The 18,030-nt window shown below is 41.2% G+C and overlaps 1 protein-coding gene across 5 annotated transcripts in view; it reads right to left on the bottom strand.

The window, feature by feature from the left end:
* Nucleotides 1-18,030, bottom strand: part of CRTC1 (CREB regulated transcription coactivator 1) — a 239,625-nt gene that overhangs the window by 206,097 nt on the left and 15,498 nt on the right. For 4 of the 5 annotated variants that reach the window (XM_073577900.1, XM_073577903.1, XM_073577904.1 and 1 more), the window contains exon 2: nt 13,465-13,602. The gene's annotated coding sequence lies outside the window, so the exon portion shown is untranslated. Of the gene's footprint in view, nt 1-12,596; nt 13,603-18,030 lie in introns of all 5 variants that reach the window. The other variant, XM_073577901.1, reaches the window with a different exon arrangement.

Raw genomic sequence — 18,030 nt, 5'->3', positions numbered from 1 at the left:
CAGCCAATCACATGGCGGCAACTCAGTGCATTTAGGCATGTAGACATGGTCAAGACAATCTCCTGCAGTTCAAACCGAGCATCAGTATGGGGAAGAAAGGTGATTTGAGTGCCTTTGAACGTGGCATGATTGTTGGTGCCAGAAGGGCTGGTCTGAGTATTTCAGAAACTGCTGATCTACTGGGATTTTCACGCACAACCATCTCTAGGGTTTACAGAGAATGGTCCGAAAAAGAAAAAAAATCCAGTGAGCGGCAGTTCTGTGGCCGGAAATGCCATGTTGATGCCAGAGGTCAGAGGAGAATGGGCATACTGGTTCGAGCTGATAGAAAGGCAACAGTGACTCAAATTGCCACCCGTTACAACCAAGGTAGGCAGAAGAGCATCTCTGAACGCACAGTGCGTCGAACTTTGAGGCAGATGGGCTACAGCAGCAGAAGACCACACTGGGTACCACTCCTCTCAGCTAAGAACAGGAAACTGAGGCTACAATTTGCACAAGCTCATCGAAATTGGACAGTAGAAGATTGGAAAAACGTTGCCTGGTCTGATGAGTCTCGATTTCTGCTGCGACATTCGGATGGTAGGGTCAGAATTTGGCGTAAACAACATGAAAGCATGGATCCATCCAGCCTTGTATCAACGGTTCAGGCTGGTGGTGGTGGTGTCATGGTGTGGGGAATTTTTTCTTGGCACTCTTTGGGCCCCTTGGTACCAATTGAGCATCGTTGCAACGCCACAGCCTACCTGAGTATTGTTGCTGACCATGTCCATCCCTTTATGACCACAATGTACCCAACATCTGATGGCTACTTTCAGCAGGATAATGCGCCATGTCATAAAGCTCGAATCATCTCAGATTGGTTTCTTGAACATGACAATGAGTTCACTGTACTCAAATGGCCTCCTCAGTCACCAGATCTCAATCCAATAGAGCATCTTTGGGATGTGGTGGAACGGGAGATTCGCATCAGGGATGTGCAGCCGACAAATCTGCGCCAACTGTGTGATGCCATCATGTCAATATGGTCCAAAATCTCTGAGGAATGCTTCCAGCACCTTGTTGAATCTCTGCCACGAAGAATTGAGGCAGTTCTGAAGGCAAAAGGGGGTCCAACCCGTTACTAGCATGGTGTACCTAATAAAGTGGCCAGTGAGTGTATTTGAGTGTGGAAGCTGGAACTCTGATTGTAGCTCCATGAATGATTTAAGTCTCCCCTGACCCACAAGCTGACCCATCCGTCTAATTCCTGCCTCTCTCCAAAGCCCAAATCCCTCCATTCGCTGGAATTCTTGTAAATTTATGTTATCCCACACTGGAGAGTATTTAGTAAGGCCCGTGACACCCCTAATCTGTTTAACTTTCTCCCATACCTTATGAATAAGGAGAACCGTAGGAAACCTAGAGCCAAATTTTAAAAACTGCCCCCCTTCCAGGCTCTCTCCCAAAGGCCATTTCCCAAACAGCTTTCTCAAACTACTGGGCGATTGTTCCTGTCCCGTCTCCTCCCCCCATCCTCCCATATGTTGACATTGTGCTGCTAAAAAATATACCCAGGGATTAGGAAGTGCCACCCCCCCGTCCTCTTTCGGCCTCTGCAACGTTTCTTGTTTAAACCGTGGGCTTTCCCCCCCCATATTAGGTCGCCGAACAGCGATTTAATTTTACAGAACCTACTCTGTGGGATGCAAACTGGAGAATTATGCAGTACATACAGCAGCTGCGGCATCACAATCATTTTTAAAAGATTTACCCTTCCAATCACCGAAAGATGTAATTTATTCCACGCCGAAATCTTGGTACGAACTTTTTGTAGCAGAGGGCTTAAATGAAGTTCTTCAAAACTACTCAAAGGGAGGGCGATCTGTATCCCCAGATATTTAAATCTCGAAACTACTCTCAATTTCGGTGATATTCCAACCTCCCCAATATCTCCATCTACTGTATCAATGGGCATGATGCACGATTTATCCCAGTTAATTTTGAGTCCAGAAAATTCTCCGAATTCCTCAATTAATGCCATCGCATTATCCAAGTTCTCCCCCGTGTCCCCCAGGTATAGCAGAATATCATCAGCGTACAGAGACACCTTCTCCTCCTTCCTTCCATAAACAAATCCCTTTATCTCCTGTGTATCCCTTATTTTAATAGCTAGGGGTTCCACGGCGAGGGGAAACAGCAACGGAGATAATGGGCATCCCTGTCTCGTACCCCTATGTAGTGAGAAACTATCAGATAATTTATTGTTTACTCTGATTTTTGCCGTCGGAGAGGAATACAGCAACCCCACCCAAGACATAAACCTAGGCCCGAACCCAAAGCCCAACAGGACCGACCACAAGTACTTCCATTCTACACAGTCAAAAGCCTTATGGGCATCCAAAGACACTACCACTCTTTTTCCAGCATTATCGGCCGGAATTTGCATATTTAAATATAATCTTCTTAGATTGATTGCTGTAGATTTATTGGGCATAAAACCCGATTGATCTGGGTGAATTATTTTAGCCACCACACAGGTCAACCTGTTGGCCAAGGCCTTTGCCAATATCTTAATATCTGTCGTAAGAAGTGAAATCGGTCTGTAGGACTCTGGATCCAAAGGGTCTCTATCGGCTTTAGGAATGACCACAACAATGGCCTCTCTCATAGAAGTAGGCAGCTGTCCCCTCTCCAACGACTCATCAAATACCTTCACCAATTTAGTTATTACTTCTTCATTTAGTATTTTATAGACCTCCGTTGGAATACCATCTGCCCCCGGGGCCTTATTACCCGCCATGTCCGCCAATGTCACCCTCAACTCCGCTGCCGTAAGCGGCCTATCCTTCCACTCTCTATCTTCATCCCCCAATCTAGGAAGCTCAATCGTCCCCAAATAACTGTCCATCTCCTCTTGACCTTTATGTGTCTGTGAGGAGTATAACTCACTGTAAAACTGTTTAAATACTTCCAAAATTTGATCCCCCTGTGAAACCACGGTACCTTCCTTATTTTTAATTGCATATACATGGGAAGATTCCCGTTGTGCCGACGCCACCATTGAGAGCAGGTGCCCCACTTTTTCACCCTCCGCGTAGAATGCCTCATTCTGAAACGCCCGCCGTCTCTCCGCCTTACGGATATGAAGTTTATTAACTTCCAATTGGGCCACTTTCATGCGGGTCTGCGTATCTGTATTACACTGCGCACCCAATGCCTCCTCCGCTGCCCTTAGTTCCTCCATCACTGCTTTGTCTTGATTTTGAGACTTAGTCTTATATCGAGATACTTCTCTGTATAAAATCCCTCTCAAAAAGGCCTTCATAGTATCCCAGACTATATGGCCCTCAGCACTGCCTTCATTTATCCTAAAAAATTCTCCCAATTATTCTCCCACCTTTCCCATATCCAGCAACCGTAACCAAAAAGGGTGAATTTTCCATCCCATTCCTGTCAACCTCCCTTGCCCTCCCAATTGTAGAGACACCTCCAGTGGACAATGATCCGATAGGACCCTGGGCAGATATTCCACTTCCTGTACCAAGTCATCCATTCCCTCATTTCCTAAAGCCACATCAATACGAGATAAAGATCCGTATGTCGCCGAATAACATGAATAAGTATATTTCTCCATATTCCGAACTCTCCACAAATCTATCCAACCAATCTCCCTCATGTAGTTTCCAAAAGGTGTCACCTTCCCCCCCTTCCCACCCCCCGTATGTTTACCTTTATCCCAATGATCATTTGCAATATTATTTACATCACCGATTAAAAGCAGCGGGACTCCCATCCATTTCCCAGATAAGTCCAGAATTTCCTGTATCTTTTTTCTAGAGAATGGTGGAGGGATATACAAGGACACAAAACATAATAATCTATTCAAAATTCTGCATACAATAAACACGTATTGCCCGTCCCTATCTATTATAGCCTCCACTTCTTCGTATGGAGTAGAATTGTGGATTAACACCGACACTCCCCTTGCATAGGCCGAATACGTCGAGTGATAAGCCTTCCTCACCCATCTTTTTTGTAGCATTGCAACTTTATCCTCTACCAGGTGTGTCTCTTGGAGGCAAATCACTGAGGGCCTCAGCTTCAGCAGATATTGTAAAATTGCAACCCGTTTTGAAGCGTTAGCGAGACCCCTAACGTTCCAGCTTAGAATCTTAATTCTATCCCCCATAATATGTTGCAATCCCAAACATTAGACACGTTATAGGTAGAATCTCGATCGAACCCCCCACCTCCCCACCTCTACCCCCTTTCTCAACTTCCCAACTGGAATAAACTCCCCTCCCTCCCCCCCCTCCCCCTCCCAAAAAATTAGTTGTCTCCCACAGCCTTTAAGCTGATAAGAATTCTCTCTCCCTCTCTATTTGAGAAACAGTAGCGCGTTTTAACAGCCTAACGATACAAGCTCTGTATTCCAACTACCCTCCCGTCCACATTAATCCAACTGCAATAAGCGTTGCGCCGCCAAACACAACCTTCTTAAACCAACATGGCATTGCTTCATCTCAAAGATGAACATTAACTTAGTAATTTCAAACTAAATCTCAGTTAGTCACTGTTTCAACATCACTCAGAGTATGCTTCAACGGGTCCGTCCCGCTCTGATATTTTGTATATTAGAGTCAAGCCAGAGTGTCGCCTCCTCTGGGTTCTGAAAAAAGTGCACCCGGTCCAAAGCTGCGACTCTCAGTTTAGCTGGGTAGATCATCGAGTAGCGCACATCTATGTCTCGTAGTCTTCTTTTAACTTCTCCAAACGTCATCCGGAGCTTCTGGACTGCTGCAGAATAATCTGGGTAAATGGAGATGCGATTGCCAGCTATGGTAAGTTCCGCATGGGTCCTGGCTTTCCTCAGCAGTGTGTCTCTGTCTCTATAATTCAAAACTTTAGCCAAAATGACTTTTGGAGCTGATCCTGGGGGCAGGGGTCTGGTGGGCACCAGATGCGATCTTTCAACAGAAAACATTTTGGTAAGGCTATTCCCTCTCACGGTATTCTTCAACCATGACTCAATGTACTCAGTGGGATTATTGCCCTCTGCTTTTTCTGGCACCCCCACAATCCTCAAGTTACTCCTGCGGGAGCGGTTCTCCAAATCATCAGTTTTAAATTCCAGCTCAGCTATACGTTGCATATACTTCTTTTCCCTTTTCAACAGTTCATTAACCTGGTCCTCCGCACTTCCCACACGTTCTTCCACCACCTCCACTCTCTGTTCAACTTTGCGCACTGCAGCGTTAATCGCAGCCATCTCCCCCTTTAAATCATCCACACGACCATTCAGGGCTGCAAGGGCAGATTTGTTGAACATTACCACAGAGAATATGTCCTTGAGCGCCGGGCTCTGCTACATCCAGTGTGTCCGGCTGCTCAAGCTGGCCAGTACATGCAGCCACCTCAGGGGATCTCCATTCCTCCCCACCACTCTGTGGCTGGCCCCCTCCTTCCTGCTGTGTCCCAGGGACATGTTCTGGGTTAGGTCTCTCCCCTTCAGCCTCTGACCGCTCATTAGCAGCCTCCTCTGACCTTGCAAAGCGTTCCAGCCGAGCGATCACCTCCATCTTCCTCTGATATGCCGCGCTCGCCCTTGCCGCCTCCTCTGCAGCCTCGGCGCCATCTTGGGCCTGAGCATTTCCAGACGCTGCCAGCTCCTTCTGTCTCCTGCGCGTCATCCCGCTGCGGGGCTCTTCTCCACCCGACCGCACTCTACTCCCTGCTACTCCCCAGGTTTCTGCACACTCCGTGGGGGAATTTCAGCGTTCGGCGGCGCTGCAAATAGCTATAATCAGGGAGATTGTGGCAGGAGAGCTCCTCTGCAAGTCACTGCCTCACATCGTGCGCTAGGCCACGCCCCCCCCTCTAAAGGTGGTTTCTTATTCGTGAAGTAATTGGTCCATCTACATATGAATGCGTTCACATGTTCATTGTGCTGTATTCTGTACAGGGCAGGTGCAAGAAACGAGTTAGAAGATTTTAATGTTTTACCTGAATTAGTTCGTCGCTTCATGGATTTTCAATAAAGCCCTTTTACTTTTATCTACTTCTGTTGTGACGCACCAAATTTCTCAAATTTTGTCTACTACTGCTGAGCACACTAGCAAAATTCCTGGCACCTAAGGCAGTTAATTCATCTATCCCGCATCCAGCTAATTCACCAAGAAGGTGATGAACCCTTTTCTCTCTGTAATGTTTTAACCCATTTACGACATATAAAGTACATGTACATCATATCATTCCTCTGACTTTGAAGTAGGCTCAGACGCCGAAACTACATCTTTCGTGGCAGATGATAGCCGATTTAAATAGCCATCATGTGCGTCTTAACAGCCGCAGGTGGAGCGTAGATCTGCCCATAGCAGTTGTCCTGTCAATCTCCAACAGCAGCATTTAATATGCGCCGGCAGAGGGATGGGGCGCGTCATTCCAAGCACCCATCAGAGCACCCGTGATGTAATTGTCGGGTGCCGATGGGTTGCCATGACTTCCGGGGTTCTTCTAAAAAAACTCCATGCTTTCTCATGAAAACGCTCCTGTGAAAGATAGTATTTAGCTGGAGTTCATAGGAGATTGTGATTTCCACTATACATAGCAGTGCAGATGCCCAGCTATGTATAGTATAAGTGATCAGACGATTGCAGCTTCAAGCCCCCTAAGGGGACGAATATAGTAAAAAGTAAAGGTTTTTAAAAATTTGAAAAATAAAAATACAAAAGTTCAAATGACTTTCCTTTTGCCCAATTAAAAATAAAATTTAAAAAATATATACATACTGTATTTGGTATTGCTGCAGTTGTAAGAGTCTGATCGATCAAAACATAAAATAAAGTAATCTGGTCAGTAAATGTACCAAGAAAATAAATAGAATGCCAGAATTAGGTTGGTCATTGCAGTATTGCAAAAAAATGTGACCAAAACATCGTATCTACCCCAAACTGGTATCAGTAAAAATGTATGCTAAGGGCACAAAAATATAACGCATCAGAGGGCCTTATATCCGGAAAATCAAAAATGTTACGGGTCTCTCATTAAAAGACAGTTTTATTTATTACAAATTTTCGAATTTCTTTCATCATTTAAATAAAAAAAAAGCTATATATGTTTGGTATTTGCACTGTACTTGTATTTTCCCACTTTCCAGTGCATCTCGTGAGAAACTTAATGCGGTCATTTAAAACTACAACTTGTCCTGCAAAAAACAAACCCTCATATCGTTATGTATACAGAAAAATAAAGTTATGGCTCTTGGAAGAAGGGGCGAGAAAAACAACGATGGCAAATATCCTAGTCATGAGGCGGTTTAGAGGTTAATCCAATGAATGCACTAGCGCTCTGCCACTGTGTCAAGTGCCAACGCACCTTCCTGCCTTTGTGCGTGGCAAATTTGAATGCAATGAGTATTTAGTGATGAGTTAAATACACTTGATGACACTGAAATTAGTTGTCAAATGCTGACCTGTGTTGCTGGGTAGACCCAATGTGGGATACACGTGCCTTCATCCAAGTGGGGCGATAATGAAATGGAAGGTAAAGCCATGCTGAGTCCTGGATCCGGCTGTGCTCAATGATGCAGTGTCTGCAGAGTTCCGGCCGGCTACGCTACCTGTGACGCCTACTTCAAAAGAAAAAAGCTGCCGCTCTGTGTCTGCGTGATGTCAATACACTACGGGCTCTCTTCTGTGGCAAGAAGGAAGAGTGCTGATATCCAACGAGTTTCCGAGGTATCGTCCTTCGTCAGGGTTAACATTCCACAATGATTGTCAGCTTTAGATAGGTAGGTATTGCAGCACATTGGTACAAATAGTGATTGACCATTTTTTTTAGAAAGCAAACAATTTTATCTCACTAACTAGACCTGTTATAGGGTTGAGGTTTCCCGCAAAAATTACTAGTTATTAAAGGGAGGCGACTCCTGCACCTTAGTTGAAGTCCGATATTATTAATATCAAATTTGACTTGTAATTAATATACAACTTAGTGATGCCTTAACGTGATCTGTCCCTTATACGGTGTACTATCAGACAAAATTGTGTAGTAATAAAGAATATGTATTACACACAAGTCACAGTCTATTATATACATAAAACATCCTAATCAGAGATGGAGGACTGTTTAAAAATTTATAAAATCTTTTATTGAAGCAAAATATAATACAGATATACAGACAAAGGATTTTATGATTTAATTGAAAAGAAAGCACCACATCCCGAGATCATGTACAAACATTTGTGGAGAAGCAGCAGTATGACAAACCTGTGTTCACATAGAGGATTTTACTCAGATTTACAAATTCATTATAAAAATACCCAATTTTTATCTAGTAAAAAAAACCAATGCAAATATATTCAAAAGATCTTAATTGGATACTTGAGTAAAGTGCCAAGTCCATAAAGACTGGAATACTATTTTTAATGTGCAAAAAAAGAGCCTTCAAGTTAACAATATCAATAATTACATTATCAACATTCTATTGCCACCTAGCGGTGAAGGCAAAAGCCAGCTCCATTTATAGAAATGCATTAATTCCTGACAGCATTATTCTGAATCCCAGATATTTCTAGCACATTGCTGCACAAACGCAAGCTATAAGTTTTAAAGGAACATAAAGACATCTCTTCCCCATATGTAAAGTACTGACAAAGTGCTATATCCATTGCTCTATCAGATATCCATAATTCCCACAGCTCAGTATTTGGTCAGCCACGTTCTGATTCCCCTTAACGCATGTTTCGCGTTGGCTTCTTCTGAGGGGCTGTGCTATGGCTAGGATCAGCGGTCTTTTATATGAAATATTAATTTACCTCCGCTGCAGCGAGATTGCAGCGCTGACGTCATGGTAATGAGCATCGCCTGCCTGAGTCTCGGTGTCTCAGACCCACAATCCCCTGCTTGAAGCGTGAGAGCAGGAGGAGGGGTGTGCAAAGTCATGGGGATGCCTCCATTACCATGGCTGAGTCTCGATCACATACAGAAGCGCACCCTAATGGAGTTATTCTGAGTTGTCACCCAGAATTATTAGAATTTAAATGTTACTGAATAGTTTGAGTCTAATGATTATGTAAATATGTATATTCTATAGCCTCATAAGAACTTGAGTATTTTTACTTAGATATTTACACTTGAAACCAGAAGTTGACACTATATAAAAAGACACATCTGCATGTTTTTCTCAATCTCTGACATGAAATCAGATTGAACCTTTCACATTCTTGGTCAATTAGGATTTCCATAATTATTAATATTTGTCCAGTGTCAGAATAATGAGAGAGAGAATGTTTTAAGGCATTTTTATTACTTACTGCAAAGTCAAAAGTTAACATACACTAAGATTACTTCGCATTTGAACAATTCTGGACCGCCCATATGATGATTGTTCTCCGTCCTTGGCTTCGATTTTTCAATATCGCGAACATGCTCACGGATTCTTATTCTGAGCTCTCTCCTATGTAAATTTTGTTGCATGGGCAACTAGCATAATAAATCTATTCGTAGTGCTTATAATAAAGTGCAAAATGTATCACGAGATCAGTTGCTATGCAAGAACAACTGAAAACCCTGCCAAGACATTTTAGAATGTTTCATAATTAAAAAGCAGGTGGTCTTCATGTTTTTGCAATTGATCCCTGGGTGTGAGGGGTGGTGACCTTAGAATTCTATCACAAGTGGAGAGTCGAAGGATTTAAAGACTCAATACTATGATTCCTCAGGGGATGAACAAAAATAATGGTTTTGGTTCCTTTCTATAATTATCTATGGGATTTTTATTGTAATTGTCTGGTTTTAGTTTTTTAATAGATCTTTCTAAAATATTTTTTTTATTTTTAGACTGCAATGGAATTGATGATCTATGATGATTTCATCACGATGATCCTTCATGGCAAAATGTGGAATCCGACATTTGTTGAAAATCATGAAGCCTATATTAGAATTGTATTATTGTCTTAAGAAATTGCGGTTGTGACACTATCACATTAATTGTCTTTATTAATTTAGTTTTATTATTTTTGAATAAATTTATTTATTGTATTATATATATCAATTTTGCAATACACTATGTATATTTTTTGACATTTGTTGAAAATCATGAAGTCTACATTAGAACTATATTAGTATTGTCTTAAGAAATCATGTTTGTGTCACCATCATACTAATTATTTTATTAATATTATGACTATTTTGTTTATTCATTACATAGTTAATTATTTTTGTATAAATTTATTTTGTAATTATTAAATGTAATAATTTTTGTATTATACCATGTATTTTTCATGTATTTATTTTGTTATATTATTTTTCATTTATTTTAGTTTGTTGTGTCTTTAGGCTGTGTTTTAGGTCGGTTCCTAGGTGTTTTATGCAGGCTGGCAATCCAATAGTTGCATCCGCTGTATGCCTGATTCTGTCCCCACTAGAGGCTTTCACAACGCGCTCAGTTGGTCTGCGAGTGGTGTCGCGCTGCTAGGCAACGTGCCCGCTTGCGTTCCGGAAGCGCCGAGTGAGGGCTTCCGGTTTTAGGTGTGGACACATCCACGCATGCGCCGACGGTCTGCAGACGTTAATCAATGGACTTCATGTTTTTATGTGGGCTCTGATGCGCGTGCGTTAGGTTGCACGCGTCATAACACTGAATGACATGTCTCATTGGTTTCCCTGATTATAAATACTAATGCCGGATCACAATTAGGCCACGCCTCCTGAAGAAGCTGCGGCGTAACGCGCGTAGGGGCGGCAGGCGCCGGGGCAGCGTTACTTCATACTATATGTAAGTTTTGCACATTATAATGGCACCTTATATTTTATAGCACTTTTTTCATTCCTACGATAGGATAATATGGCTCATCGCTATATGTTCTGCAGGCCTAATGCACTTTATTAGTGCTTTGAAAAAGCATACAGCCTGATCCTTTTTTGGCACCTAGAGCACTGAGGCACTTTCTTTCAGTGTTTTCAGTAGGCATACAGCCAGGTGCTTTTAAGCATTAAGTATTAGGAGGAACTATTGCATCTTATTCAGTGACTATATACTTGGCAAACAGCTTAAGTTTATTACAGCACGTGTGCACTTTATCTTTTGTTTATGTTTTATTTTAATAAATTTACACCTGATTCATTATATGATATAATTTTTTCTGTGCTATTGTGTGATTTATAAGGTACATCAATTTTGCCCTGTGTCATCGTATTAGCATTTATGCTCGTTTTTTGCTTTATGTAGAATAAAATTTGATATTTTAGCTTTAAAAACTCTTGATATTCTTTTTTCTTAATTGATACCTAGAGGACATGGATGTATTATATTGTATTTGAGTTGTGCTACTTTCCAGTGGTAGGGAATTTATTGTACCTATTCTATAGATATGTATAAGGTTTCAATTTTGTAATAACCATCAAATTAACATCTGTTTCCATGTAGCGCAAGGTGTGGATAAAATTTTTTATTTCCTCTTATTTTTTTTGCCTTATATACAAGTCATTATCCTGGAAAGAATGTTTCTTAACATTTTTACCAGCAAAATCCATTTTGTCTTCGGTTTTGTATGTTTTATTGTCAGTCCATAAAAGTGGCGTAATACTCTGAATCCCAGGTCGCTGCTGGGAACAATGTTGTCAGAGACACTTTCCATCGATGTCACAAAATTTAAGAACTCACCCTCCAGACCTCCGGGGTGGACAGGGGAGCAGGAAAAATGCTTGAGTTTCCCATTTACTTCTAATACACTCGTTACTCAGGTCAGGCACCCTAGCATTACGATTTGATCGAGTAATGAGTACCCAAGCATCTTAGTACTCGCTCATCACTAGTCTGTGATAGAAAGCAAATGGATTTTCACTTTGAACACATTAAGACCAATGGGTCTCAAACGTGACAAAATTGTTTGCTTTCTAAAAAATGATCAATCACTATCTGGACCAATGTGCTGCGATACCTACCTATATAAAGCTGACAATCACTGCGGAATGTAATCCCTGACGAAGGACGATACCTCAGAAATGCATTGGATGTCAGCACTCTTCATTCTTGCCACAGAAGAGAGCCTGTAGTGTATTGACATCACACAGACACAGAGCGGCAGATTTCTTCATTTGAAGCAGGCGTCACAGGTAGCGTAGCCGGCCGGAACGCTGCAGACACTGCATCATTGAGCACAGCCGGATCCAGGAAACAGCACGACCTTACCTTCCACTTCATTATCTCACCACTTGGATAAGTCACGTGTACTCCACATTTCCACATTGAGTGTACGCAGTAACACAGGTGAGCATTTGGAAACTAATTTATCAGTATCATTAAGTGTATTTAGTTTATCGGTAGTGTATGATTTAAAAAGGTAGTCTATGGTAATCACCTATGGGGAACAAAAAACAGTGTCAAAATGGGCTTTTTCACTATACTTTGTAGATACAGATTTGTCTAACCTACCATCAACACTTCCTCACTCCTGACTAGGGGTATGTGCACACATTGAGTAAAATTTCTGCACCCCTTGGGAGGAAAATTGCGTATTTGTGTCAGAGTAGTTAATGGTGAAAAACGCACAGAGAATTGACATTCTGAAATTTTTTTCTGCAACAAATCTGCAAATCAAAAAATACTCAACGTTTGCGTGACACGATAGGTTTCTCATTCATTTTACTGGCTTCAGGATTGCTTCAGGTTGACACAAATCTGAGATGAAAAAAAAAAAACACATAAAAACCACACCAAATCTGCAACGTGTGCCTTAGTGTCAATACTAGCACCAGCTGCTTGTAAAGACACTAAAGGTATATGCACACATTCAGTTTTTGATTGCAGAAATTTCTGCATCTCTTGGCAGGAAATATGCAGCTGCAAATCTGTGTGTTTTTGCATGCAGGGTTTTTTTTACCTGTGTTTTTCTAGTATTTTTTAGCCAAAAAATGCTGCAAAAATGCTGAAAGAATTGACATGTTTTTTTCTGCACCATATCTGCAAGTCAGAAATAAAGCAACATGTGCATGACACTTCAGGATTCTCACTGAATTTGCTGGCATCAGGAATTCCTTCAGGTTTTTGTGACAAATTTGCAATCAAAAACACATTAAAAAAAGCTGCATAACGCAATGTGTGCCCATAGCCTAAGAGTCACTGTAGTAATGTCATTACAAACGATGCTCTGGATCTATCCCAGGAATTCGCGAACAAGGCTTCAAGACCTGGGTAGATCCAGAGTGTTATATGTTATGAAAGCTGCTCACAAGATGATCATCACTGCTGAAGGTCTCCTCTCTCAGCACTGTCACGTAATATAAACGCCAGGAGAGGAAAGTTTTGGCTTGCGATAGATAGATAGATAGATAGATAGATAGATAGATAGATAGATAGATAGATGCAGAGAGCTGTATGCAGCTTTCTTTGACCACTAATTTGTTCTCTGTGAACATCACATAAACATGAGCAGATTAAAACTATGCCATATCAAAATGTAGCATTCTTCCTAAGGATATTTGACGTCCATGTTTATCGATAGACAACGGTCTCCTATGTGGAGATCCAAGGCGATTTCGATCTCGATATACTCTGTCTACTAGACCATGATGTCGAGTTGTCCTGCTTGTGTCTAATCCAGAAGATGGAAATGGCGTCTGTAAAACAAAAAAAAAGTAAACATTATAAACTTATGTAGAAAACTGAACTTAATTTTAGTTTATTTCCAAAATTACCAATATTTCACTTTAGATGATGGGTACTTTTAATTAAATGCTATCTATCTAATATATAAAGCTCAATGTGGATGCGTATGTATGTATGTGTGTGTGTATGTCCGGGATTGGCATCCGCACCGTCGCAGCTACAGCCACAAAATTTGGCACAGTCACATATTAGGACCCCGAGAGCGTCATAGGCTACGTTGTGAGGCAAAATTTTAACCCTGCGAGTTCCAATTCACCAAACAATTTTGCCCCTATCTACATAATGGGGAAAAAGTGTATGTATTGGCATCTGCATCGTCGTAGCTACAGCCACAAAATTTTGCACAGTCACACGTCTGGACCCCGAGAGCGTCCTAGGCTATGTTGTGAGGTGAAATTTTCACCCCGCGCGTTCCAATTCACCAAACAATTTTGCCCCTATCTACATAATGGGAAAAAAGTGAAAGGAAAAGTGTTGGAGGCAAATTGACAGCTGCCAGATGTGAACAAGGGGGACTTAAAGAATGAGAGCAATGGCGCCAAAGAGTATATACCGTACAGGTGCTAAGGTGGGGCCCTGACATGAGATGCTCACCACACACGGGGATATGAACACACACACAAAATGCACCACACACTACCACGTGCTTCACCACATATACCACCCTCAGCACACATTGCACCACACATACACCAACCTCGCCACATAAAAGTCGAAACCCAAAAGTCGCCACTCAAAACTCGCCACGCTGTCCCAGAGCTGTTTAAAAGATGAAAAATGAGCTGTGATTGGTTGCCATCAGCAACAGTTTTCTTTGTAGACAGTTGTGGTAACTGCGGCCCATTATTCTTATCATTTCTATGGTGTTATCATCCTTCTGTAAAGCTGGAAATAACACAATTTATTACCGTGCCAACACAGACCACCCTCTGACACAGACTGCAGAGGGAGCCCAGTATCACACAGGATAGGATTAGATACACGGCTCAGCAGTCAGTATCACACAGAATAGGATTAGATACACAGCTCAGCAGTCAGTGTCACACAGGATAGGAATAGATACCGCAGCTCAGCACACAGTATCACACAGAATAGTATTAGATACATGGCTCAGCAGTCAGTATCACACAGGATAGGATTAGATACATGGCTCAGCAGTCAGTAACACAAAATAGGATTAAATACATGGCTCAGCAGTCAGTATCACACAGGATAGGATTAGATACATGGCTCAGCAGTCAGTATCACACAGGATAGGATTAGATAAATGGCTCAGCAGGCAATATCACACAGGATAGGATTAGATACACAGCTCAGCAGTCAGTATCACACAGGAGAGGATTAGACACATGGCTCAGCAGTCAGTATCACACAGGATAGGATTAGTTCTACAGCTCAGCAGTCAGTATCACATAGGACAGGATTAGATACACAGCTCAGCAGTCAGTATCACACAGAATAGGATTAGATACACAGCTCAGCACACAGTACCACACAGGATAGGATTAGATACACGGCTCAGCAGTCAGTATCACACAGGATAGGATTAGATGCACGGTTTTTATGTGCAATATAATCATTATAATTTGTTATAACTAACCACAGTTGATTACTATGCCTGGGCAAAGCCGGGCTCTTCAGCTATTGTGTATATATATATATATATACACACATACACACACACACACACACACACACACACACATATATATACACACATACGAACACACATACATATACAGACAGGTCCATATATATTTGGACAGAAACAACATTTTTCTCATTTTGGTTCTAGACATTACCACAATGAATTTTAAACAAAACAGTTCAGATGCAGTTGAAGTTCAGACTTTCAGCTTTCATTTGAGGGTATCCACATTAAAATTGGATGAAGGGTTTAGGAGTTTCAGCTCCTTACCATGTGAACATGTGAACTTCAACTGCATCTGAATTATTTTGCTTAAAATCCACTTGGAATCTCCTATACACACCAGCTAGTTTCTGGAAAGGGTAACACCCAGAAATCCTGTGTTTTTCCCTGGCCTCATACTATATATGCGGTTTTGATTCATTCCTCACTTGGACCTGGAGGAAGATACATGTAGTGTCGAAACATGTCGTCCAAAAGGGATTGACCATATGCAAAATTGTCACTGAAGAAACATGGAACCTTTTTAATGGAAAAATAAAAGTTATATTTTACCCCACCATTGGACTGATCGCTGGAGAACCAACACTATTTCTTTTACATACAAGGATTTATCCCAATCCGTTTCCGTGCGAACTCCTACCACAGGCTGGACTTATTCCTGGTTTTCTTCAAAGCGGTGAGCTGGCTGTGCCAAAAAATCTTTTTTTCATTTTTTTGTGTGGGATTTTATAGTCTTGCTCAAAACCGCTTGAAACAGATTGCTTTATAATATTAAACAACATGGATCTTTCAAATGAGGATTTAGTGGATACCGATAATTATACAGCTAGATTGCATAAATCAGCAGATATTTTTAATGAAGATAATGAAACCACAGCAGAAGGTGGGAATGATTTGAAAACCATTATGAGAAAGCTGGAATCTGCAAAGAGTAAGGAGCTCAAGCTCTGGAGGGATCACAATTCACTTAGTAACTATGCAGACAAGAACATGATCCCCAGAGGCTTAAGAATAAAAAAAACTAACAACTGCATATTATGGAGAAGTGTTCAGATTGAAATGGGAAGAAATTTTAAGCAACTGCTCAATGGATCTTATTCACCTTATTATTGAAGAGGAAGAAAAAGAATAAATATGATTAAAACCACGATTAAATCTCTGCAAGATCAGACTTTTGGTTTTGAATTTTAAACAAAACAATTCAGATGCAGTTGAATTTCAGACTTTCAGCTATCATTTGAGGGTATCCACATTAAAATTGGATGAAGGGTTTAGGAGTTTCAGCTCCTTAACCCCTTCACCCCCAAGGGTGGTTTGCACGTTCATGACCGGGCCAATTTTTACAATTCTGACCACTGTACCTTTATGAGGTCATAACTCTGGAACGCTTCCATGGATCCCGGTGATTCTGACATTGTTTTCTCGTGACATATTGTACTTCATGTTAGTGGTAAAATTTCATTCAAATAACTTGCGTTTATTTGTGAGAAAAACGGAAATTTGCCGAAAATTTTGAAAATTTCGCAATTTTCCAACTTTGAATTTTTATGCCCTTAAATCACAGAGATACGGCACACAAAAAACTTGATAACTAACATTTCCCACATGTTTACTTTACATCAGCACAATTTTGGAACCAAAATTTTTTTTTGTTAGGAAGTTATAAGGGTTAAAAGTTGACCAGCGATCTCTCATTTTTACAACACCATTTTATTTTTAGGACCACATCACATTTGAAGCCACTTTGAGGGGTCTATATGATAGAAAATACCCAAAAGTGACGCCATTCTAAAAACTGCACCCCTTAAGGTGCTCAAAACCACATTCAAGAAGTTTATTAACCCTTTAGGTGCGTCACAGGAATTTTTTTGAATATTTAAAAAAAAATGAACATCTAACTTTTTTTCACAAATAAAAAACTTCAGGTTCAATTTTTTTTATTTTACCAAGGGTAACAGGAGAAATTGGACTGCAAAAGTTATTGTGCAATTTGTCCTGAGTACGCTGATACCTTATATGTGGGGGGGGGAACGACTGTTTCGGCGCATGGCAGAGCTCAGAATGGAAGGAGCGCCGTTTGACTTTTGCAATGCAAAATTGGATGGAATTCAGATCGGACGCCATGTCACGTTTGGAGAGTCCCTGATGTACCTAAACAGTGGAAACCCCCTACAAGTGACCCCATTTTGGAAACTAGACCCCCCAAGGAACTTATCTAGATATGTGGTGAGAACTTTGAACCCACAAGGGCTTTACAGAAGTTTATAACGTACAGCGGTACAATTAAAAAATCATATTTTTTCCACAAAAATGAACTTTTCACCCCAATTTTTATTTTCCCAAGGGTAACAGGAGCCTAAAAGTTATTGTGCAATTTGTCCTGAGTACGCTGATACCCCACATGTGGGGGTAAACCACTATTTGGGTGCATGGCAGAGCTCGGAAGGGAAGCAGCGCTATTTGACGTTTTTGGCTGGAATTGAGATCGGACACCATGTCGCGATTGGAAAACCCCTGATGTACCAAAACAGTGGAAACCCCCCCACAAATGACACCATTTTGGAAACTAGACCCCCTAAGGAACTTATCTAGATGTGTGGTGAGAACTTTGAACCCCCAAGGGCTTCACAGAAGTTTATAACATAAAGCCGTACAATTAAAAAATCATATTTTTTCCACAAAAATGATCTTTTCACCCTCAATTCTTATTTTTCCAAGGGTAACAGGA

This window comes from Dendrobates tinctorius, unplaced genomic scaffold, assembly GCF_039654945.1.
Source record: "Dendrobates tinctorius isolate UK_male_01 unplaced genomic scaffold, ASM3965494v1 ptg000058l, whole genome shotgun sequence".
In the NCBI taxonomy this organism is placed as follows: domain Eukaryota; kingdom Metazoa; phylum Chordata; class Amphibia; order Anura; family Dendrobatidae; genus Dendrobates; species Dendrobates tinctorius.
Note: the sequence above shows the minus strand (reverse complement) of the source record. Positions and strands in the feature narration are given on the sequence as shown.